The sequence below is a fragment of the Lytechinus variegatus genome, chromosome 2 (assembly GCF_018143015.1).
Source record: "Lytechinus variegatus isolate NC3 chromosome 2, Lvar_3.0, whole genome shotgun sequence".
Classification (NCBI taxonomy): domain Eukaryota; kingdom Metazoa; phylum Echinodermata; class Echinoidea; order Temnopleuroida; family Toxopneustidae; genus Lytechinus; species Lytechinus variegatus.
In genome coordinates this window covers 30,907,813-30,933,384 of record NC_054741.1, presented here as the reverse complement: position 1 = coordinate 30,933,384, position 25,572 = coordinate 30,907,813, and the positions used below count along the sequence as shown (strand labels likewise).

Genomic DNA, 25,572 nt, shown 5'->3' with positions numbered 1-25,572 from the left:
TTGGCATTCAACAAACTGGATTGCTTCAGAATAGCGATTAGGTACATTATTTCTAGAGGATAACAACTTGGTAAGTCTGGAAAATTTTATCTTCTTAAATTATTTGCTTGCAATAATTTTGCTTTTACCCAGAACAAACTAATACAGGTCAATATTTTAGTGTGATTAAATACTTGACATTTTCATGAAATCTGCATGAAGCATTTAATCTCAGAGGAAATTTGAGAAGGCGATGATATTTTTGTTTTTAGTCTCCCCGTCCGCAAAATGTATACAGTTCGGGGTGGGGGAGTGCGTATTACGACAAACATATTCCACAGTATTTTAAAATGGAAAATACTATTTTCATGTTCATTTTTTTCTGTATAAATTTACAAATTGATATAACAGTTTTTTTGTATTAAAAGAAAATTCGTCAAAGCTGTAATTGAAAACTTTGATTGAAAATATTGCAACTTTTCGATCAGTATAAACCATTATCCTACCATTGTTCAATTCAATTCAATTTATTTTTCATTCTTCAACATAATACAAATAATAATATTACAAGATAACATTTAAATAAAAGTATGAACAAAATTCAACATTGAATAAATGATATACATATTCAATAAGTGATTCAAATATAAATTAACATGCATGTCAAATTTAAATCAATATAATCAATATGATTAAATATAATTAAATCAATATAATTATATATCATGAGAAGAATGGAGGGGTCCACTGAAAAGCAAAGCTTGTAAAATGTGGACCCCTCAATTGTATTACGTTTCAGTCCTTCAAAATATTTACTATGATATGTGCCGATTTTTTTAGGTATAGGCTATAGCATATGATGGTATAAACATATAAACATCATTAATGTAGGCCTAATGTTTTGTTTCTCATAAAATACTCGTTTTAAGTTCAAATTATTCATGTCAGTATTTTATTTGGTGTATTTCATATTGGTATCATTGTATTTGTAGGCATAGCCAGCATGCCCGCCATTTTGGACAATGATTTTTGAAAAACATCAAAATATTTTCTTCGAAGTTGAACTTTTCTTATCGCCAATACCATCTGTAAAACCTTATACGTCATGCACGGAAATTTGAATTATGCTCTGACTCTGTCGAAAATCCCTATTTCCCCTCTCACAAGAGGAGTTATGGCATACATTGTAGCTCATAACCATATACAAGTTGCCGAATTTTCCCTCATTCTATATCGGTTAAACCTCTACCCTTGAAGTGTGGTCCACCCGCCAGTCATAAGGACCACTGGTCATAATACCCGCTAGTTATAAGGACCGCTAGTCATAATAGTCATAAGGGTCGCTATTCATAAGGGGCTTTGTTCATAGAGGTCGCTAGTCATAATCAACGATGGGGGTCGCCATTCATAATCAAACATGAGGGTCGCTAGTCATAATAAAGGAAGAGGGTCGCCAGTCATAAGGAGGAAAAAGGTTCGTTGATCATAAGGGTCGCCATTCATAATAGTGGATGAGGGTCGCCAGTCATAATAGTAGAAGGGGTTCGCCAGTCATAATAATGGATGAGGGTCGCCAGTCATAATAGTGGATGAGGGTCGCCAGTCATAATAGTAGAAGGGGTTCGCCAGTCATAATAATGGATGAGGGTCGCTATTCATAATAATGGATGAGGGTCGCCAGTCATAATAATGGATGAGGGTCGCCAGTCATAATAGTGGATGAGGGTCGCCAGTCATAATAATGGATGAGGGTCGCTATTCATAATAATGGATGAGGGTCGCCAGTCATAATAATGGATGAGGGTCGCCAGTCATAATAGTGGATGAGGGTCGCCAGTCATAATAGTAGAAGGGGTTCGCCAGTCATAATAATGGATGAGGGTCGCCAGTCATAATAATGGATGAGGGTCGCTATTCATAATAATGGATGGGGATCGCTAGTCATAATAGTGGATGAGGGTCGCCAGTCATAATAGTAGAAGGGGTTCGCCAGTCATAATAATGGATGAGGGTCGCCAGTCATAAGGAGGAAAAAGGTTCGTTGATCATAAGGGTCGCCATTCATAATAGTGGATGAGGGTCGCCAGTCATAATAATGAATGAGGGTCGCTATTCATAATAATGGATGGGGATCGCTAGTCATAGTGGATGAGGGTCGCCAGTCATAATAGTAGAAGGGGTTCGCCAGTCATAATAATAGATGAGGGTCGCCAGTCATAATAGTAGAAGGGGTTCGCCAGTCATAATGGTAGATGAGGGTCGCCAGTCATAATAGTAGGTTCGCCAGTCATAATAATGGATGAGGGTCGCCAGTCATAAGGAGGAAAAAGGTTCGTTGATCATAAGGGTCGCCATTCATAATAGTGGATGAGGGTCGCCAGTCATAATAATGGATGAGGGTCGCCAGTCATAATAGTAGAAGGGGTTCGCCAGTCATAATGGTCGATGAGGGTCGCTATTCATAATAGTAGAAAGGGTTCGCCAGTCATAATAATGAATGAGGGTCGCCAGTCATAATGGAAGAAAGGGTTCGCCAGTCATAATAGTGGATGAGGGTCGCCAGTCATAATACTAAAAGGGGTTCGCCAGTCATAAAAGTAGAAGGGGTTCGCCAGTCATAATGGTAGATGAGGGTCGCTATTCATAATAGTAGAAGGGGTTCGCCAGTCATAATGGTAGATGAGGGTCGCTATTCATAATAGTAGAATGGGTTCGCCAGTCATAATAATGGATGAGGGTCGCCAGTCATAATAATGGATGAGGGTCGCCAGTCATAATAGTAGAAGGGGTTCGCCAGTCATAATAATGGATGAGGGTCGCCAGTCATAATAATGGATGAGGGTCGCTATTCATAATAATGGATGGGGATCGCTAGTCATAATAATGGATGAGGGTCGCCAGTCATAATACTAAAAGGGGTTCGCCAGTCATAAAAGTAGAAGGGGTTCGCCAGTCATAATGGTAGATGAGGGTCGCTATTCATAATAGTGGAAAGGGTTCGCCAGTCATAATGGTAGATGAGGGTCGCTATTCATAATAGTAGAAAGGGTTCGCCAGTCATAATAATGGATGAGGGTCGCCAGTCATAACAGGAGAAAGGGTTCGCCAGTCATAATAATGGATGAGGGTCGCCAGTCATAATACTAAAAGGGGTTCGCCAGTCATAAAAGTAGAAGGGGTTCGCCAGTCATAATGGTAGATGAGGGTCGCTATTCATAATAGTAGAAGGGGTTCGCCAGTCATAATGGTAGATGAGGGTCGCTAGTCATAATAGTAGAAAGGGTTCGCCAGTCATAGTAATGAATGAGGGTCGCCAGTCATAATAGGAGAAAGGGTTCGCCAGTCATAATAATGGATGAGGGTCGCCAGTCATAATAGTAGAAGGGGTTCGCCAGTCATAATACTAAAAGGGGTTCGCCAGTCATAAAAGTAGAAGGGGTTCGCCAGTCATAATGGTAGATGAGGGTCGCTATTCATAATAGTAGAAGGGGTTCGCCAGTCATAATGGTAGATGAGGGTCGCTATTCATATTAGTAGAAAGGGTTCGCCAGTCATAATAATGGATGAGGGTCGTATGCAGTCATAATAGAAGAAAGTGTTCGCCAGTCATAATAGTAGATGGGGTCGATAGTCATAATGGTAGCTGAGGTAGATGGTAGATTTTGCGTATTGACCTTCAACCCACTACATTTAGCAAATGAATCCAAAATATTTAGTACATTACAGAAACTGGCAGCTGTACCATCGAGAAATAAAACTGTGTCATCCGCATATTAAAGAACTTTGTATTCTTTTAAGCCAACATAAATTCATTTGACAGAGTATGAATTTCGAATTAACAACCCATGAATTTTAGAGCATAGCAAAAACGAATCTTAATGTCATTTGCCCATTGACTATAACACTAGAAAATGCATTCTGATAAAGTATTTTTATTTATGTCATGAAAGATTTGTCCAAATTTAAAAATGGAAAGCGTTTTTAAACAAAAAATCATGAAAAATCAGAAATCAGGAATATGTTTCTTCTCCGTATACACAATTAAATCATACAAAATTTTCCTATTTTCACCAATAAATCGTCCAGACAAGAATCCTGATTGATTAACATGAATAATTATATGGTAATACTTTTTAAAGTCTGTGAGCAATACAACTTTACAACAGTTTATAAACAACATTCAACAATGAAATTGATCTCTAATTTTTGATGAAATGTCTTACTTTGTCACCTTAAGGAATTAATGTTATCAAGCCATTATTGTTTGTGAGATGGATAATTTTCCAGAAATATAAGCAAAATTCATACTTCGTACCAAGAATATACCTAAGTCCTGAAAGAATGCTTTAAAAAAAATCAGTTGAAAATCCATCTCGTCCAGGAGGCTTATTATTTTTCATATTTTTTTAATGCTAAATCAACTTCACTGTAAGATATTTCTCCTTAAGAAGAATCGTCTTCCTCTGTAAGACTATGGAAACTCTCTTCTCTAATAAGATAAAAAAAGTTCTTCAGCATCACTATTTGCATATTTATATAACTGTTCATTATATGAGCCAATTTCTCTTAAAATGTCTGTTTGTTTTGCAATACTGTACCATTATCATGAATCAATTCAACAAATGTTTATTTCTGCTATCCTCTGCTTTTCAAGATAAAAAAATATTTAGACGGTTTTTCTCCATATTGCATTATTTGAAGTCTTATCTAAATTGTTCTAATTATTTCCTAAGTAGCCTAATTTTTTGTAAATTTTCTCTAGTATTTATATTTTGGTCTAGAAGTTTTTCTAAGTTAAGTATTTCAATTTCGAGGTTTTTTCTACACTTTCTTCTTTTCTCTTCTCTCTTATTACATACAATATAGTCGCTGCTCTCAACTCCATCAACAGCAGGGGCGGATCTAGCCTTCGCCAATAGTGGGGGGGGGGGGCGGATTTTTTTCAGACATATTTTCCCCGATCGGCCACTAGAAGATGATTTTTGGTTTCTTTGAAGGGGTAATCCTAATACTCACTTCTTAGCTTTATTCCTATGAATAAACATTTATAGACAATATCATATCTTTATTTATATAATGTGAGCGCGAAGCGCGAGCTAATTTTTTGGGAAATCTTTTGTATTTTTTCTGAAAAAGATGTGCATGCAAATGAATAACTACTACAAACGTGAAGCACGAGCAGAAATGACTGAATGGCTGATTTTGTGGACAACTCTCCATTTGTTTTGTACACATATTTTCAGATTTTCCCCTTTATTTTACATATTTTCACATTATCACCTCCTGACCTCCTCACTATTTCTTTTGTATTTTGTTAAATGAAATATGAAATATTTTTATTTTGTCGTCATTGTCTGTGAAATGAAGTTTCATTCCTCCCTGAACACGTGGAATTCCATTATTTTAACATTTTGTGCTTTACGCAAGGAGGACGGTCCTAATCGTCAAATTCGAAAAAATTGAAATATTGTATAATTCAAACGATAAAAAACAAAAGAAATAGTGAGTGAGTGACATCATCGACTCTCTCATTTGGATGTAACTGGCTCGTTCATATAACTATTTTGTTGAAAATAAGCGAAACTTTGAAATGTCATAACTTTTTTATTTTACATCCGATTTTGATGAAATTTTCATCATTGTGCTTGTCTGATTATTCTCTATTGATTTAAATCAACATTTTTCTGAGGTGGACTTGACCTTTAATATAGCGAGCGCAAAGCGCGAGCAGAAATTTTTAATATATACGTTTTGATGTAATAAAAAATGATCTGTTAACGGCTGCTTGCAGTTAGCCTAAGAACGTTATATATTTCAATAATCAAATAATGCGAGCGCGAAGCGCGAGCTAAAAATTTTGACATTTCTACCTGAAAAACGAAATTCTGAGCACTTTTTGTCATCGTAAAAAGGATAAGTATGTAACTAAACAATTGATGCGAGCGCGAAGTGCAAGCGGAAAAATTCGAGATTTACACCAGTGGCGTAACAGGCGGGGGGGGGGGGGGCAGCGGGCAAGCTGCCCCCGGCGGATTTCACCGGGAAAATAAAAAAACGGGAAAAATAAAAGGGATGGAGAAAGAAAGGGAAAGGGAAGGAAAGAGAGAAAGGAAAGGAGGAAAAGGAAAGAGAAAGGGAAAAGTGGAAAGAAAACAAGGAAAAATGTATTTTTTGAAATAGAAAAGGAAGGAAAGCGGGAAGAAGAACGAAAGAAAAACATTTGAGAAAGAACAAATCATTCTGAAATAGACCTATATAGTGCAATAGCATGATGGGAAATAAATTAAAAGATGGCAAACAATAGCGGGAAATGAAGGTAGAATGGAATTAGTCCAAAGCTAAATTGGAAAACAAAGAAAAGGGACAAGAAATAAAAACTTAATAACACGACCGGGTCGACGAGAATAGAAAATAAAGAGCGGGAAGAAAGAGGAACTGCATACAACATTGTGCTATTAGCTTGCTAAATTTTATGCAAAAAAAGCTACCGGGGCTTTGCCCCAGACCCCAAGCAGTAGGGGCTCTTCATCTATGACCTTCAAATGGCTCTATTAGCCCCCCCCCCCCTTAGGGACCCTTCCTACATTAAGCTTTACGTTCAATCACTGGCGTACAGGCGCGGGGGGTCTTGGTTCAACACCCAAGAGGAAATAAAAGAATTTATGGGAGACAACGTATAATGAAATGAATGGAAACAATGAAATGTGTTATTTGCTGAATATAATGGAGAAATTTATCACATAATTAGAATTTAATTTCAATAGGCAATTTTTTTCCAGCTAGCTTTGCTCGCTTGCGACTTCCCCCCCCCCCCCACATTGCTATGTTTTGCCCCCTCAAAATATTTGGTTCAACTGGGTTGAATAAATGTGTTGTGTAAAAGCTATATTCTGTATATACCCGCAATTTGATTAAATAGCGGCAATCTGCGAGGTTTAAATGGCTTTGAGATCAAGAAGTTCCGGGGGCTCCGCCCCAGACCCCAACCGCATAGCACTGCCGTATATGAGTATGGAAGGGTTGGGCCATGGTCCCCAAAAGTTTTACCATGTAAAAAAAGATATCTCAAAGTTAGATTCTCATGAAAAGGTGATTTTTTCTCGCTTCGCTCGCTCGGGACTTATATTAAACAGCTTTTTAGCACATGCGCCATACTGCGCACCTTGATTTTTGTTTTGTTTACTCTGCACGCTACTGCCGCAAATAATCCTGTTAACAGTGGCGTACAGATCACAAAAAAGGTATGGAAAGAGAGAAGAGTGAAATATATTCTCTGGATATCATGTCAAAATCTATCACAAAATTGGATTTTTGTATTAAAAATGTCAAAATTTTTGATCGCTCGCTCGCATCGCTCTCTCGCGACTTTTTTTTAAAAGATAAATTCTGCCTGATACACAATGTCTTGCCCTTTCGAAATCGTCGCCTAATTACACCATTGCGCCTGTTTATACCATATGACCGGGAAATTTTTGGCTCTTGCCCCCCCCCCCTTGGCCACCGACCCCTGTTACGCCGCTGTTTACACCTAAAAACGGGACACTCCATTCATGTTTTGTAAATCGTGAAAAGGATGAGTAATTGGATATCTTTCTACATCGATATTGCGAGCGCAAAGCGCGAGCACAAATTTTTTATATTGTGGATTAAAACTGGATAATGATTTATACAGAGCACAAGCTGCGTATCTGAATAAACGCGCGCGTGTTTCAGATTTAGACCTAGAATCTGAGTGGGCATTCTAAATACCTTTTTTGATCGTTAAAATCGATAAAGTGAGCGCGAAGCGGGAGCTTAAAACATTTGATATTCCGATCTGAAAAGGGTCAATTTAAGCTCTGTATTTCAAGCACTTTGTAGGAAAAATTGTGAGGTGTGTATGGATGACATAAAAAAAAGAGTTTCATTATTTTAATTTCATTCAAAAGTTTCATTATTATTACTTTGAGTTTTGACATAGGACCAGGACATTCCAAGAGCATTATGTCATCATATTAAAATTATGACTATATCTTCTTATTTCTCTTCCTAAGCGCAAGATAAAACTTGTCGATATTGCATTCTGAAAAAGGGACAATTTGATTCTTGAATTAATATCTTATTTATTAACCTAATAAGCCTAATGTGAGAGCGTGAAATATATTAATATTATGGCCTGAAAACTGTACATTTAAAGCACTTTTGTATTTATGATTTATGAAGAAGATGCGTGAGTTGATAGATTTTCAACAATCAATGCGAGCGCGAATCGCAAGCCGAAATTTTAAAAAAATCAGACCATAAAACAAAAAGTTTTGCAGAGCACTTTTTAAAAATCAATTTGTAAATCAAACAAAATAATGAAAGTACGATTTCTGAGCTGAAATATGTTTTCTATGTTGACTTCAAAATTTGATATTTCAATCTCCATATTGATATGTAAATGACCTAACATGCAATGCGGGCGCGAAGCGCAAGCGATTTTTTTTTATAGTGACATTAAGGATTTTAAAAATCATTTTTCTAGGCTTCCCCTAATCTTATTTTATTCACTCGTCTTCCTCTTCTTGTGTTTCCCCTTCTTTTTTCTCCTCTCTTTTCCCTTCTTTTTCTTTCTTTCTTTCTTTCTTTTTCTTTTCTTTCTTTCTTTCTTTCTTCCCCAATTACTTTTTTTTTTTGGGGGGGGGGTGGGCCCTCGGCCCCCTAGATCCGCCTATGAACAGTGTATAAACAAAACAACTGATATTCAATAATAAATCTGAGTTTCTCTTTTCTAACAGTTTCAAAAGCTTTATCATGAAGACAATCAATATTAAGATACTGTAAAAACATTCATCTAACACAGTCTCTAAACTGATCATTGTGTGATCGGTACGATATCCTTAATCAATATCACATTTTCTAACCAAAGAAATAATATCTGAAGATATCAAAAAATAATGTTTTCTACTTTGCTTCAATGGTGTGGACTGTCTCCAAGTATAACATTTTGAATTTGGATTTAACTGACGCCATGGATCAACTAAATTAACTCACTGACTCAAAACTTTGGACCAGGTTCCAATCACCACATAGGATTTTATGAGGATCATCATAGTCCAATAAGATATTTTCTATACATCTAAAAAATTTAGGGTCATTTTGCCTATACAATGATATCAATGAAATAAGCAACATAGTTTCCATCAGTATCGCATTTTACTCTCTTAATAACAAGTTGTATGTTTTTATCAAATAATATAGCATTGCATTAGATGATTTATATGAGAAAAAACCTTCCTCCCACTCCTTTAATATGTTTTCTTCCAAATCCTTTACAAAATGAGTGTCCTGTAAACAATAAATATTTGGGTTTTTTTTCCTTTTCAAAAAATGAAATATATAATATGAAGGAATAATTTCATGCTCATATCATATTCAACATCAACTAAAAAAAAGTATAATATAGATAGAAAAGACATTTTTCTGTAAAAAAACCCAACCTCTATTGAAAAAAAGGCTTTTAGAAAATACTCTGGTACAGGTTTAGGTCAACACTATCTTAAATGCATATATTCAAAGAAGATTTCCTTGTTATTGGAATTATTCACAATCTACACTTTTCGCCTAAAGATAATTTGATTTTTAGGGGAGGGTATAATTTCTAACAACTTCTGCTGGTTATGATGAAAAAAAATCGCCGTAGGTAAAAAAATGCCCTTTTTCAAAAGTAAAAAGCCTTTTGGCGAAATGAAAAGTGCGCTTTTTTCAAAACTAAATACTGTTCTTGAAGTCCAACATAAAACATTTCAGGATGGTCACAAAAGTAATGTCAATAACATGAGATAATCTATCTTTTTAAAGGGTGTCATTTTTAATAGCTCCTGCTGGTTATGATTAAAAAAAATCCCATTTTTCAAAATAAAAATGTGCTCTTATTCGAAATTAAATACCCTTCTTGAACTACAACATAATACATATTAGGCTTGAAAATCACCTTTTTTGTGTTCTCACGCTTTGCGCCCACCTCAGCTATTATGTAGCAAAGTTCCCTTCTACTGACATGCGAACCACTTCCACTATCATGGCTAGCAACCCTCTTCTACTAATAAGACTAGCGACCCTCATCTACTATTATGACTGGCGAACCCCTTCTACTATTATGACTGGCGAACCCTTTCGCTTATTATGAATAGCGACCCTCATCTACCATTATGACTGGCGAACCCCTTCTACTATTATGACTGGCGACCCTCATCCATTATTATGACTGGCGAACCCTTTGTTCTATTATGAATAGCGACCTTCATCCACTATTATGACTGGCGAACCCCTTCTACCATTATGACTGGCGACCCTCATCCATTGTTATGACTGGCGACCCTCATCCATTATTATGACTGACGACCCTCATCCATTATTATGACTGGCGAACCCCTTCTACTATTATGACTGGCGACCCTCTTCCACTATTATGACTGGCGACCCTCATCCATTATTATGAATAGCGACCCTCATCCAGTATTATGACTGGCGAACCCCATCTACTATTATGACTAGCGACCCTCATCCATTATTATGACTGGCGAACCCCTTCTACTATTATGACTGGCGACCCTCATCTATCATTATGACTGGCGAACCCCTGCTACTATTATGAATGGCGACCCCCATCCATTATTATGACTGGCGAACCCTTTCTTCTATTATGAATAGCGACCCTCATCCACTATTATGACTGGCGAACCCCTTCTTCTATTATGACTGGCGACCCTCATCCATTATTATGACTGGCGACCCTCATCCATTATTATGACTGGCGAACCCCTTCTACTATTATGACTGGCGACCCTCATCTATCATTATGACTGGCGAACCCTTTCTCCTATTATGAATAGCGACCCTCATCTACCATTATGACTGGCGAACCCCTTCTACTATTATGACTGGCGACCCTCATCTATCATTATGACTGGCGAACCCCTGCTACTATTATGAATAGCGACCCTCATCCACTATTATGACTGGCGAACCTCATCTATTATTATGACTAGCGACCCTCATCCATTATTATGACTGGCGAACCCCTTCTACTATTATGAATAGCGACCCTCATCTACCATTATGACTGGCGAACCCCTTCTACTATTATGACTGGCGACCCTCATCTATCATTATGACTGGCGAACCCTTTCTACTATTATGAATAGCGACCCTCATCTACCATTATGACTGGCGAACCCCTTCTACTATTATGACTGGCGACCCTCATCCATTATTATGACTGGCGAACCCTTTATTCTATTATGAATAGCGACCTTCATCCACTATTATGACTGGCGAACCCCTTCTACCATTATGACTGGCGACCCTCATCCATTGTTATGACTGGCGACCCTCATCCATTATTATGACTGACGACCCTCATCCATTATTATGACTGGCGAACCCCTTCTACTATTATGACTGGCGACCCTCTTCCACTATTATGACTGGCGACCCTCATCCATTATTATGAATAGCGACCCTCATCTATTATGACTGGCGAACCCCATCTACTATTATGAATAGCGACCCTCATCCACTATTATGACTGGCGAACCTCATCTATTATTATGACTAGCGACCCTCATCCATTATTATGACTGGCGAACCCCTTCTACTATTATGAATAGCGACCCTCATCCACTATTATGACTGGCGAACCTCATCTATTATTATGACTAGCGACCCTCATCCATTATTATGACTGGCGAACCCCTTCTACTATTATGACTGGCGACCCTCATCTATCATTATGACTGGCGAACCCTTTCTACTATTATGAATAGCGACCCTCATCTACCATTATGACTGGCGAACCCCTTCTACTATTATGACTGGCGACCCTCGATCATCTATCATTATGACTGGCGAACCCCTTCTCCTATTATGACTGGCGACCCTCATCCATTATTATGACTGGCGACCCTCATCCATTATTATGACTGGCGACCCTCATCCATTATTATGACTGGCGAACCCCTTCTACCATTATGACTGGCGACCCTCATCCCCTATTATGACTGGCGACCCTTATGATCAATGTAGCCTCTTCCTTTTTATGACTAGCGACCCTCATCTAGTATTATGAATTCCGACCCTCATTGTTGATTATGACTGGCGATCCTTATGATCAATTACCCTTATGGTCCATTATGAATAGCAACCCTTATCTTGCATTATGAAAATCGGACCTTATGACCCATGGTCCTTATGACCTTATGACTAGCGACCCCTTTTGCCTATTATGACTAGCGAGCTTTTGGGTATAGGATTTTACACGTTATGACTAGCGGTCCTTATGACCAGTTAGTATTATGACTTATGGTCCTTATGACTGACGGGCTTATCCCCCTTGAAGTATATAGCTTTTAAGGTAGCTTTAGTATGTTGGCATATTCTTTCATTTGTAAAACAACAACAAAAAACACGATTTTCAGCTGGGCTCAAAGGAGATTGTCATAATTACTATTTCCTTCTCCTTCTCCAGCCCACCCCTCCCCTCCCCATATACCTTTTGCCCTTATCCATAGGGTCCCTGCTGGAAATAACAGTGTCGCACAGTGCATGTGTTCACATAGTGGACTAAATGAAAATATTGTTCACACTGTTACAATTCTACAGTGTGAAAAAATGTTCAAGACACTGTTGAACACACCTCGACAGTGTGACTGTTACCGGGGACTGTTAACAGCATGTTTGCGCGGTCAACTGTATGTGAATATGTTGTTTACACTGCTAAAATGCTAAAAAAAATTAAATAGTGTGAAGGTGATGTCATACTTTGTTCCACACTGTGAACACACTATGGCACCCACTGTGGGACACTGTGTTCTTTTCAGTTAGGGGTATAGATCTATAGGTATAATGACTGATAGAGACCCCTTGCTCTTTATTTTTTTTGTGGTATCCACATGCACCTAGTACAAAAAGGAATACAATGGAGGAAATAAAAATAATAATAACCACGCGCGAAGCGTGGAAGCTAGAGCGTTTTGTCAATTTTTTGCCATGAAAAGGATCCCGAGAAAAGGGTGTTCTCAAAGACATATTGAATACTTCCCTAGGAAAGATCAGATTTTATTACAAACAATGCATATCTTTAACTCGCAAAACAGACTGAGGAGAAGAAGTGTATATGCCGGGCGGAAGATATTCCTCCCCGCGCAGAGCAATTCAATTCTGAAATTTCAAAGGGCGGACTTTTCATCAAATGCAGATATCTCCAATACCCCCATTGACTCTAATTCAATTGATCTTCTAATATTATTGAACTTCATTACAAGGAAAATGGTGCGCAAAAAGTTGAATCTTCTGTGATTTATTGAAATTATAGATAAAAAAGGATGCCTTTAATTATTTCTTTGTCCTGAAGCACTTCATTTTGAATTATAAAGAAACTTACGTGTCATTCAAAATTTCAAACTGAGGGCGCAAAAAAGGACAGGAGATGAACGTGCAGGGAAATGACATGAAGTTTAATAGAATTTGATAAAAAGATATAGTACTTTTTTATTTAATACGACAAGAATTTTATACCTTCCTCTTTTTAAATTGGGAACCTTTTCGCCCCAAAATTATGGTTGTTTAGTTATGAGCTGAAAAGCGGAGAAGTTGACTTTATGGAGGTGACGGCAGAAATTGATAAAAAGACTACCCGCCCAGAGCCGACCCGACCAGAAGTTGCGCGACAATAAAAAAAAAAATTACTTCATATACTTCGGCCTAACCTTACTCTAATTCCATGCCGTAATGCATGCATACATATGAACTTTAACTGGCAAGAAACACAGTGTAGCTGAGGTGGAAGAACAGGGTTTAGAGAAAGGGTGGGGGAAATATGGAGATCTTCAATATTGTCATTTAACCGCGCGCAGCGCGGAAGCAAAATTCATATATAAATTTAGAGCAAGAGTGAAGGAGTTTCACTTTTAAGAAAAAAATAAAGAATAAAAAGAGAAAAAAACACAAAGCTAACTTTTTTCCCTTTCCTCCCTTCCCTTTTCCTTTTCTTCTCTCTTTTTCCCTTCCTTTTTTTTCTTTTCTTTTTTTGGGGGGCGACTTCCCCCTGGCTACGTGCCTGAAAAAAAATCCTGTACCTGATATATTATTTAGGACTGGATGAAAAGATTGATATAATTTATATTAAATATATATAGATTGATAGGTTATTTTTATGATACACCTTGCTATATCATGCTTTTTTTGCTTATCATTATCTTCTGCCCGCTGGGAGAACCACCCTGGGTGAAATATGACAAAATGAATTGATATTATTATAATTATTATTATTAGTAATAGTAGTCAGTAGTAGTAGTAGTAGTAGTAGTAGTAGTAGTAGTAGTAGTAGTAGTAGTAGTAGTAGTAGTAGTAGTAGTAGTAGTAGAAGTAGTAGTTGTAGTATAGTGGCGGTAGTATTAGTAGTAGAAGTAGTAGTAGTAGTAGTGGAGTGGTTGGTGTGGTGGTGGTGGTGGTGGTGGTGGTGGTAGTAGTAGTAGTAGTAGTATAGTAGCGGCGGTGGTGGTGGTGGTGGTGTAGTAGTAGTAGTAGTAGTAGTAGCGGCGGCGGTGGTGGTAGTAGTGGTAGTAGTAGTAGTAGTAGTAGTAGTAGTAGTAGTAGTAGTAGTAGTAGTAGTAGTAGTAGTAGTAGTATTTTCATCATCATCATCAAAACTTAGGTGCAAAATAGACGCACTAAACATTAAGGTCGAAGTTTTAAAATACCTCAATATCAAGCTGCTATCATGTTTATCCTGTTTGTTAAAAATATCTTATCGTTTCGTTAATGGTTTTTTTTTTCAGAACAACCATGCGTGAGATAGTGCATATCCAAGCTGGTCAGTGCGGCAACCAAATTGGCGCCAAGGTAAGTTCATGATGGTCACTTTTTACCAAAATCACCAAAAACCCTCTGCAATATAAATGGTAAATCGTGTATGTATGAAAATAACACCAGTTCAATATAATTTCTTTAGAATGCATTAATTACTCACAATGTCAGTCATAGCATAATTGTTATTCTCTTGTTTGTGGAGGGAAAATCGACGGGTTAGTATCAGCATGGACTGCGTCTAAAGAGTCCTTCTCTATGGAAGCTTAAAAGTGCCACCGAGATGTTGAGATAATCATCTTGGGAAGTTGACATCTTGATAGGAAAAAGATAAGATGACAAGATCCCGGATCTCATCATGTCGACATCTCGCAGAAGAGATGATGAGATGACAAGATCCCGGATCTCATCATGTCGACATCTTTTAGAAGAGATGATGAGATGACAAGATCCCGGATCTCATCATGTCAACATCTTTTAGAAGAGATGATGAGATGACAAGATCCCGGATCTCATCATGTTGACATCTTTTAGAAGAGATGATGAGATGACAAGATCCCAGATCTCATCATGTTGACATCTTTTAGAAGAGATGATGAGATGACAAGATCCTGGATCTCATCATGTTGACATCTTGTAGAAGAGATGATGAGATGACAAGATCCCGGATCTCATCATGTTGACATCTTGTAGAAGAGATGATCAGATGACAAGATCTTGGATCTCGGCATGTCTACATCCATTGGAAGAGATGATCAGATGTCATGATCTCGTAACTCGTCATGTCTACATCTTTAAGAAGAGATGATTAGATGACATGATCATGGATCGAAGATCTTGTCATCTGACATTTCTTCTAAAAGATGTCGACATGACGAGATCTGGGATCTTGTCATCTGATCATCTCTTCTAAAAGATGACGACATGAAGCGATCCGGGACCTTGTCATCTCATCATCTCTTCTAAAAGATGTCAGCATGATGAGATCCTGGATCTTGTCATCTCATCATCTCTTCTAAAAGATGTCAACATGATGAGATCTGGGGTCTCGTCATCTCATCATCTCTTCTAAAAGATGTCAACATGATGAGATCCGGGATCTTGTCATCTCATCATCTCTTCTAAAAGATGTTGACATGATGAGATCCGGGATCTTGTCATCTCATCATCTCTTCTGCGAGATGTCGACATGATGAGATCCGGGATCTTGTCATCTTATCTTTTCCTATCAAGATGTCGATTTCCCAAGATAATTATCTCACCATCTCGGTGGCACTTAACTTCCATACTTCTCTACTTTTTCTCATCTGAAAGAGCGCCCTCTAAAAATAGTTCGGCCTTGAACTTTATATAATATAGACTATAGTTATAATTATTTAAATTTCTTTGTTAAACTCATAGAGATGTATACTAATTAGGCGTTATTAAGTATATATCTCTATGGTTAAACTATATTTTGCTTCGAGGATGTTACCTCATACCTCATTAGCTATTCCGCTTTTAGACTTTTGAGACCTGTTTTTCGTATTACTATAAGTTGAAGATGATAATTCGTGTTTATAGGCACAGCAATTGGTCATCAGAACTCCTTGTCTTTGAGGGTCATTCTCTCCCTATTTGCTATCTGAAAGTCCGCCCTCTACAAAATAATAGTTTCAATCTTTCGAATTCTATGTTCCTTTTTATGTGTGAACTGTTCTTTTCGGTTTGAGAAAGTATATGAAACTTAGTCCACCTTAATTAAAAATAAGATTTTAACGGACAAAACCGGTCAGAGACGTGGAAACAAATATCAACAAAAAATCGACCATTATGATAATTCTGCAATAAGCATACTATTCATCATTTTCGGTTTAATAAAAATGATGAAAATCTGCTCTAATTGTCACTAGATTTTAAAGACCTTGAAAAAATCCTAATTAAAATCATGGTCATTAGTATAAGCTGATAAGATACAATTTAAACCATATTGATTTTTGTATAGCTGAAAGATGCTATACGCTATGGACAGGGGTTTTTCTGCTCAAGTTTTTCTCTCACAAGAAAATAATAATTATTACCTGAAAATGGAATGCTGGTTCTAAATTAAAATAACAAGCATAAAATAGTTTTCAGTTTTGAAAAAAGGAATTTTTGCATAAGATTGTATTATCAAATGTTAATCATCGACCTGAACATGCTAAAAGAGAGCACTTGTGTACATGCGGAGGGGGTGTCGATCAACTGAATTTTCCAGATCATTTCAGATAGGTGCACTCTAGTTCAATAGCAACCAATAAATCTCCCCCTGATAATCATACAATTTTTGGAGTTTGACCCAATTTTATTCAATTGAACTTTGTTCGATCGAGTCTTTTGTGATAGCATATTGTGTAGATTCAAAAGAACCTCGAAAGTTCTATTGATATACAGCTCGACAAGCAAATCAAGTCAAGTGCTGTTCGAACTCAAACATGTCCAAGACTTCGAATTGTATGCCCGCTCCTTCTATCTTCAGCCTGTATACCCAAACCAGAGCATCACATCTTTATATCGACGAGTTTCTTGTAAATGCACTAGGGATGAAATTTTGATATTTGAATATTTTAAGAAAGCAAATGCAGGCCTTTATACAACAAAAGGAGTTGTATACAAAATATGGATTTATTATTCTATTTATATATCGTCATTTCCAACAGCAAACTAACAAGTCATTAAACTTTACAGTTATACTAAAAAAGTTTCTTTATTAATATTGCTGCTAGTAACACAATTGAATGGTTTGAAATAAAGCAATATAAAACCTAATGTATTCTCTAATTTATTTTCGAACGTGCACCATCGATTGAACAATAAAGAAAATATAACGCATGCCGCAACTATACTCTTGAACAATTTAAAGTTGTTTGACAGTGTGAGAAAGTAGGCCTGTAATGATCAAACTCGTTCATATTTTGAAAAATATAATCTTTTTAGTGAATAATACTCGTTTATTGATCGGAATATGATTAATATGGCCTACTGCACAAAACATTTTCAACAATCTTCTTGTGTGGAAATATCAAGATATTATTTTGATCAAGGAAATTTATTAAGATGCCCGTCATGCAATTTCCGATAAAAAAGGAAACATTCTTTATCAGGGATTTCCCTATCCTTGGAACAAAAAACAGTCGGAGATTAACATGGACATGATGGAAGCATACTTTGTATTTTATCTCGACAATCAGCCATTGTAAAGAAATTCATATCTGTCTATTGCTAAATACCACTGGAATTTGTAATCACCATCTAACGAATAATTCTGTTAAATGGGGTTAAAGGGCAATAACTGCACGTATCGTTATGTCGTTGATCTCAGTACAAGGATCGGGGGAAGCTGGCAAAAGAGATCTTACTCACTTATAGATCGAGTTATACGCAATAATTGCATTTTACCCTCAGTAATAATTGCAGACGGGAAGAGATCTACCGAATTATCGAACCTTAATTTCTTTTAAATCATTTTGTGCACTGCCCCCCCCCCCCGCGTGAGAACCCTAGATCTGCCCACTTATAATCTAATATCGCCCATGTTAAAAATAAAATGTATAAAAGTTATGCTTATTGGTGAGCATTGATCAGCTGTGGAAGGTGGAGAGGGGTGGAACTCTGTTTTCCCCCATATTTTAGAACATTTCATTCTTCATATTTCAAATTTCGGGGGGGGGGAATGCTTCCATTCCCCCGCCCCATTGGTACCGCTACTGCTTCAATTAATCACAATATACATATACATGATTTGTAATTTATTTTTCATTTGTGATTTACCCTTTCTTGTAATTAGTTCTCTTTACTTTTATGCTTGGCTCTCTTATAAGCGCCTTGAGCAATTTTGATCAAAATGGAAAAGACGCTATATAAATCACATGTGTTATTATCTATTATGATTAAAGGGTTCAGGTGGAACCATTGATTGAGGCAATATCTTTTCCCGTTTCCTGTACAATTTATAATCGTTGATATTCATTCTATTCTACCCCCTTCCCCCCCAAAAAAAAATGAATAAATAAATGGATGAATGAATAAATAAGTAAGTAAGTAAATGAATAAATAAATAAATTAAAAAATGAATCCATGCATATCTTAACCAAGGATAATGATAATTTCTTATGCTTCAATAACTGCTTCTGTTTCTCCTTCTTTTTCTCCTCCTCCTCCTTCTTCTTCTTCTTCTTCTTTTCCTTCTTCTTCTTCTCCTTCTTCTTCCTCTTCTTCTTCTTCTTCTTATCTTCTTCTTCTTCTCCTCCTCCTTCTTCTCCCTCTCCTTCTTCTTTATCTTCTTCTCCTCGTCACCCTCCTCCTTCTCTTCTCCTTTCATAGTTTTGGGAGGTGATATCTGACGAACATGGAGTCGATCCTAGCGGCGCATACATAGGGGACAGTGCCTTACAACTGGACAAAATCAACGTTTATTATGGATTGGCATCCGGTAAGTAGTTAAAATGAGATTAATTGGTCGAGGAAATAATATATCAATTATTAGTGATCAGAAAGATTCAAGATTGTGTTTCATGCCAAACAGATGAGGTAAAAAAAATCAAACTGTTTTGGTTGTTCTCAATGATTGCATGCATTCAATAAGGTTGCCACAACAATAAGGCATGCCACAATAAAAACCATTTGCTCCCATAAGATTGATAATTATGGATAAGCATGTTTGGATTATATTTTTTTTCAATGTTGCGTTTATTTATTTAAAAAAAAAACCTACAAAATTCTACGTCTGAATTATTGTAAAAACTAACCCTAGTAATTTTTTTTCTCTCAAAACTTCGAATGCATATATTATTCATATGAAAAACGTAATGTCACATTTCATTGTAGTGTATACTACATGGCTAGTAAGATTGATATCTTAATACTATTGTGGAACTTCATGCGGTTGCTATATGACTGTTTACACAAAATGATATCGACAATAAACTTTGATCGAGTCGGTTATGAACTTCGACTATATGGTCTATCTTGTGAACATAACAATAATTTGTTCAATGTACCGTTACCGTTGGCATTTTTTTTCTTCTCACCCTCTCTCTCTTTGTATTCACAAGAGTGCATCCCTCTATGGGTGTACAGGTACAATTCATGAACTCAGATTGATACCTTTTTAAATCTACAAAACGTGACAACCCCATGCAAAGCCGCTGTTGATATGGAAACATTTGTGATCATTTCGTAATTATACCCTGTCTTGTGATATCAGATTATCAGATTATGAAGCCAGAAACTGGCGAATGGCGTTAAGGACTGATAAGAAAAATCGTTATGAAAAGTAGTTCCGCTCCTGTCAATCATATAAGATTTCGAAATTATTTGGTTGTTTCTAGGGGCGTTTTTTCATAATCATACATTCTACTGATGCCATGCAAGGATTTGGTATATAGGAATCAGCACTCAGTTTGATTTCTTTCATTGACATGATTGATAAAGATCAAGATTTCGAAATTATTTGGTTGTTTCTAGGGGCGTTTTTTCATAATCATACATTCTACTGATGCCATGCAAGGATTTGGTATATAGGAATCAGCACTCAGTTTGATTTCTTTCATTGACATGATTGATAAAGAATATATTCATCACTGTTTATTATTCGGTCTAGGATGTTAGTATTTATGATTTATTCACCTTAATTAGGCTCTATTTTCTGAGAGTTTCGGAGGGGATGAAAGTGGACAAAATTATATAGGCCATTTCTCCAAAGCCCAATAATTTCGTGAGAAAAACAAGCAAAATAAAATATGTAATCTAGGTATTTCTAACCACAATTTACTTCTATCTATTTCAAAATATATTTTCTAATCATAAAAGTGAATCTTCTTCTCATTTCACACCAAGCTAACAATTTTCATAATCACTGAGATGAACCCTTGTTTTCTATATATCCAGAATGTTCGACATTTATTACGGGCGGAAAATAACCTTGACATAACTCTTCGGATGTTAATCATTTTTCGAATATGATTATATTGCTAAACAATACAAGAAAATTGATGGATAATTCAAAGGCATCCATTATGAGAATATCAAGACTAATTTTAGCCATATTGAATTTATTTATTGGTATTGAATATTGACTATTCTTTACCATAAAGGAGATGAAGACTCTTCTTATTGTAAATATTTAGTTTGAACTATAGTCAAGAAAGTGTCAGAGGTCATGCAGTGTGAAGTTCTGATTTATATACATGTCGATTGAGTTCTTTCATGATTCCCCCTTTTGGGGTTCATATCAACTTGTATAACAGATAGTCCAATTCTATGATCAGGCGTCTAACACTATTATGGCTTGTTCCATTTGATCTACAATATTTTACAACGATTTGTTCAATCATCATTTGGGTCTAATACTCACATGGGCCGCGTCTAACAAAGATTTAGGATTGATCCAATCAATCGTATAACTCTATGGAAATCCATCAGTGTCATAATTTTTTCTATAGAAATTTGAAAAATATCGTCTGTAAACAAACGAGAACACATCAAATTGTCAATAAATCAATGAATTTATGGATATACATTCATATCTAGATTTTTTTTAAAAACAAACATGTATTTTATATGTTGGCTTTGCTGGCTTTCCATAGTTGCGATTGATGGGATCAATCGCAATTCTTTGTAAGACCGGCCCCTGGTCTAACTGACGTTTTAGTCCAATGATGAGATGGTCTGATTTCTACTTCATCACGTTCGTATAATTATCATTTTACACTTTAATTATAGTAAAAATGTAGGTCATAAACATGGCGTCATACCAAGTGGATATCATACGGAATGGGTCTAGCCTAACCTTGAAATTAGACAATATGGTTGTGGGCTAACTGGAAATAAGACCAAATGGTTAGTAGACGAACTAGGGTTAGACTATACTGGGATTTAAACTAAACGGAAAGTGGACAAAGGGGTGTATAGGCCAAGTGGCAATTTATCGTTATTATAGCTAGATGTCAGGGGGTTGCCAAACCTTGGTCATGTTGGTTGTGAGGCACTCCGTATTGTATCAAATCAAACCAGTAAAACCTTTCCCACTACATCATCTTCTGAAAATGGTTTAAAACGGCTCACCTGTTCATAGAGTACGAATTCACCTCCAAACTAAGTTCATCCGCACCCCCCTAGTCGGGTGACGAAAATGGTCCCAATCTCACTTTGTCTCTTACAGAAATCTGGGGAAAGGGGATAGTCTGATGATGCAGACAGTTAATATTTGACTGATATATTTTCAGGTGGTTGAGTAATTTGATTAATTATTTGCTTCCTTTTAATTCCTTGTTCTGAGAATTTCCACATCTTGGTTAAGATAAATCTGCTGACAGACCATTATCAATATGATCAAGCCTGATTCGACACAACAATATAGAAAATGCAATATGATGTTCGTTAGTCGGGATTCACCGATTAAGTTATTTTGAGGAACTCCACGCCATTTACAACCAAACTAAACCTGTCTCACTGTCTTTAGTAATCGTGTACCTTACTCCCAAACTTTCTCACAAAGTCGAGATTCGTCACCCAACTTTGCTCATCTACACTTTCCGAGTTGGTTGACGAAAATGGATCCAACATAAACGAGTGTGGCTCTTATGAATGAAATGGGAGGGTCCAGGGAAACCTACAAAATAATGAAGTGATGTGCCTTTCCAGTAATATTAACATAAAATTATTAAGAACGCTTGTTTGGAAAATTCTTGGATACAATCATTATCAGAGTCAAGCCTCGTATCTGGGAATTTTAAGCAAGAGGGCATGCGTCCCAGACAATCCTATTTCAGGGGCCAAAAAGGTTGAAAATTTTGGGACAGCCACTGAGATGAGTGAAAAAAATAGAAAGTTCAACTATACAAGATAGAGAATCGTCAAAAAGTTGGAATGACGCGATTTCTGCATTCGCTTCCGGCGTCAGACATAGTAAAGGACGCGTGCCACGGGCGCCGAATTTCCTTGAATCGTCACTGGGTACAAGACGGGTGACGAACGTTTGTTATAAGACCATAATAATGATTTTTCATCTTACTTTTTCAGCAAAGTTTGCAAATCAAAAATGGTTTCCTATAGTAGTATTTCTAGAATAATGTATGCATTTCAGGTCTTGTTTTGTAACTATTGAGCTTAGCATAGACGGATGACGAACTAGTTCCTCCAGTTTGGCTTGTTACAACCATCCTGTCCTCCTCCACCCGGGAACCCTATGATGGGAGTTTGACGAAGTCTAGAGTACATCAATGTTAATGTTAGAAACCAATTATAAAATAGAGTGTTATTAGAATATTCACAGATAGAGACTGATCAACATAATTTTCACTTTTTTAATCGTCTTTCTAGAAAAGAAGTATGTTCCTCGCGCCATCTTGGTGGACTTAGAGCCGGGTACCATGGACTCAGTCCGGTCTGGCAATTTTGGGCGACTCTTCCGACCTGATAACTTTGTCTTCGGACAGAGTGGAGCTGGAAACAACTGGGCCAAAGGCCATTACACTGAAGGAGCAGAACTCGTTGATGTTGTCATGGACGTCTTGAGGAAAGAAGCTGAGGATTGTGATTGTCTACAGGTAAGGGAGTCTATACTGATGATTTCCAGAATAATTTCTTTAATGATGAAATCTCATTGACATTGATATTTTGTGGTCAATCGATCTGCACCATTCATTGTCCATAATGTTTTTGTAAACTAATATTACATTTTGTGTGATCCGTTTTGACAGGGCTTCCAACTTACACACTCCCTTGGTGGTGGTACCGGCTCTGGAATGGGAACCCTCCTCATCAGCAAGATCCGTGAAGAGTACCCAGACCGCATCATGAACACATTCAGCGTTGTGCCATCACCAAAAGTATCAGACACTGTTGTTGAACCATACAACGCCACACTCTCAGTCCATCAGTTGGTTGAGAACACAGACGAGACCTATTGCATTGACAATGAAGCCCTCTACGATATCTGCTTCCGTACCCTCAAGCTGACCACACCCACTTACGGAGATCTGAACCATCTGGTCTCTGCCACCATGAGTGGCGTCACCACCTGCCTCCGATTCCCTGGCCAACTCAACGCTGATCTCCGCAAACTTGCTGTCAACATGGTTCCCTTCCCACGTCTTCACTTCTTTATGCCTGGCTTTGCTCCTCTGACGAGTCGAGGAAGCAAACAATACCGTGCCTTGACCGTTCCAGAGCTCACCCAACAGATGTTCGATGCCAAGAACATGATGGCTGCCTGTGATCCTCGTCATGGTCGTTACCTCACCGTTGCCGCCATCTTCCGTGGCCGTATGTCCATGAAGGAGGTGATGAACAGATGCTCAACGTACAGAACAAGAACAGCAGCTACTTCGTTGAATGGATCCCCAACAACGTCAAGACCGCTGTCTGTGACATCCCACCACGTGGGCTAAAGATGTCTTCCACTTTCATCGGCAACAGCACTGCCATCCAGGAGCTCTTCAAGCGTATCTCTGAGCAGTTCACCGCTATGTTCAGGAGAAAGGCTTTCCTTCATTGGTACACTGTGAGGGTATGGACGAGATGGAGTTCACTGAGGCTGAGAGCAACATGAATGACTTGGTTTCTGAGTACCAACAGTACCAGGATGTCTCCGTGGATGACGATGGCGATTTCGACGAAGAGGAGGAAGAAGAGGACCTTGCATGAGACTCACGCAATATTCGTTACTTTTATAGCAATGACAATTTAAAATTTCACTGTGCAATATTACAATATCATACTTTGATGAGAAAGCCGAAGCTCAGAAGTGTTGGAATTTGTTTAATTACTGAATGCATGTCGTCAGTAGGAAGAGTGGAAGTTAGATAAGTAGCACTGCACGTAACATTAGATACCATGTAACGTTAATGCTCCTCATGAGCGGTACGACAGAGTCACCCCGGAAAAGCAGAGGTTGTTACTGGAAAGGGGAAACAATGAAAAAGAAAAAGAAAGGAAGAAAGATGTAGGAAGGGTGCCCATAAAAAAACCCGACACATGGTTATTATTCTTACAGATAATTTTACTATGTATTCATATTTTTTTAGCAATAATCCATTTTATAATCATTTTTGATATTTCCTAACCAAAATATTAAGGGTGGGGCGTGGTGGTAGTACCTGAGCATTTAGATGGGGGGGGGGTTAAACGAGAATCGTGGAGTGTTGCGGCTCAGTGGAATAGTCTTCTGAAATTAAAACAGATGGACGTGGGTTCGAATCCCAGCCATGCAATTTCCATCGGCAAGAAATTTATCCACACTGTGCTGCACTCAACCTAGGTGAGGTAAATGGGTATCTGGCAGGAATTTATTCCTCGAAATGCCACCGCGCTGTAAAAAGGCTGCGGGGCTAAAGTCAGGGCAAGAAGATTTTACCTCCTTAGTCAGGGTAATAATATCCAATCCAGCGCATATAGGGACTCAGATACGCTATTGTAACAGGTTGGTATTATTAATATTGTAATTGTTATCAAGACATATTCCCCCCTACTCCATTGCCCTTTTATTCTCTTTATCTTAGTGTCTGTCCCTTCTTCATTATAATCTTTCAATAAGAGTGTCTCTTATTTTTTTTACATGTATGGGTATCAAGTTCGGCATTTTTTCAAGTTAAGCCCCCATCACACTTATTCCGAATCAAGCAGAATTGGCCGGAATGAAAGGACTATTGTTTGACCACCAGTTGGTCATTTAAATCTACTTCGAACACCGTTCGAAATTACCCCTCGAATGTTTTTAACATGACCAAAACCTTCGGACGGCCA

The 25,572-nt window shown here is 37.5% G+C and overlaps 1 pseudogene; it reads left to right on the top strand.

The window, feature by feature from the left end:
- Window positions 1-24,489, top strand: LOC121407828 (annotated as a pseudogene).
- Window positions 24,490-25,572: the final 1,083 nt, after the last annotated feature.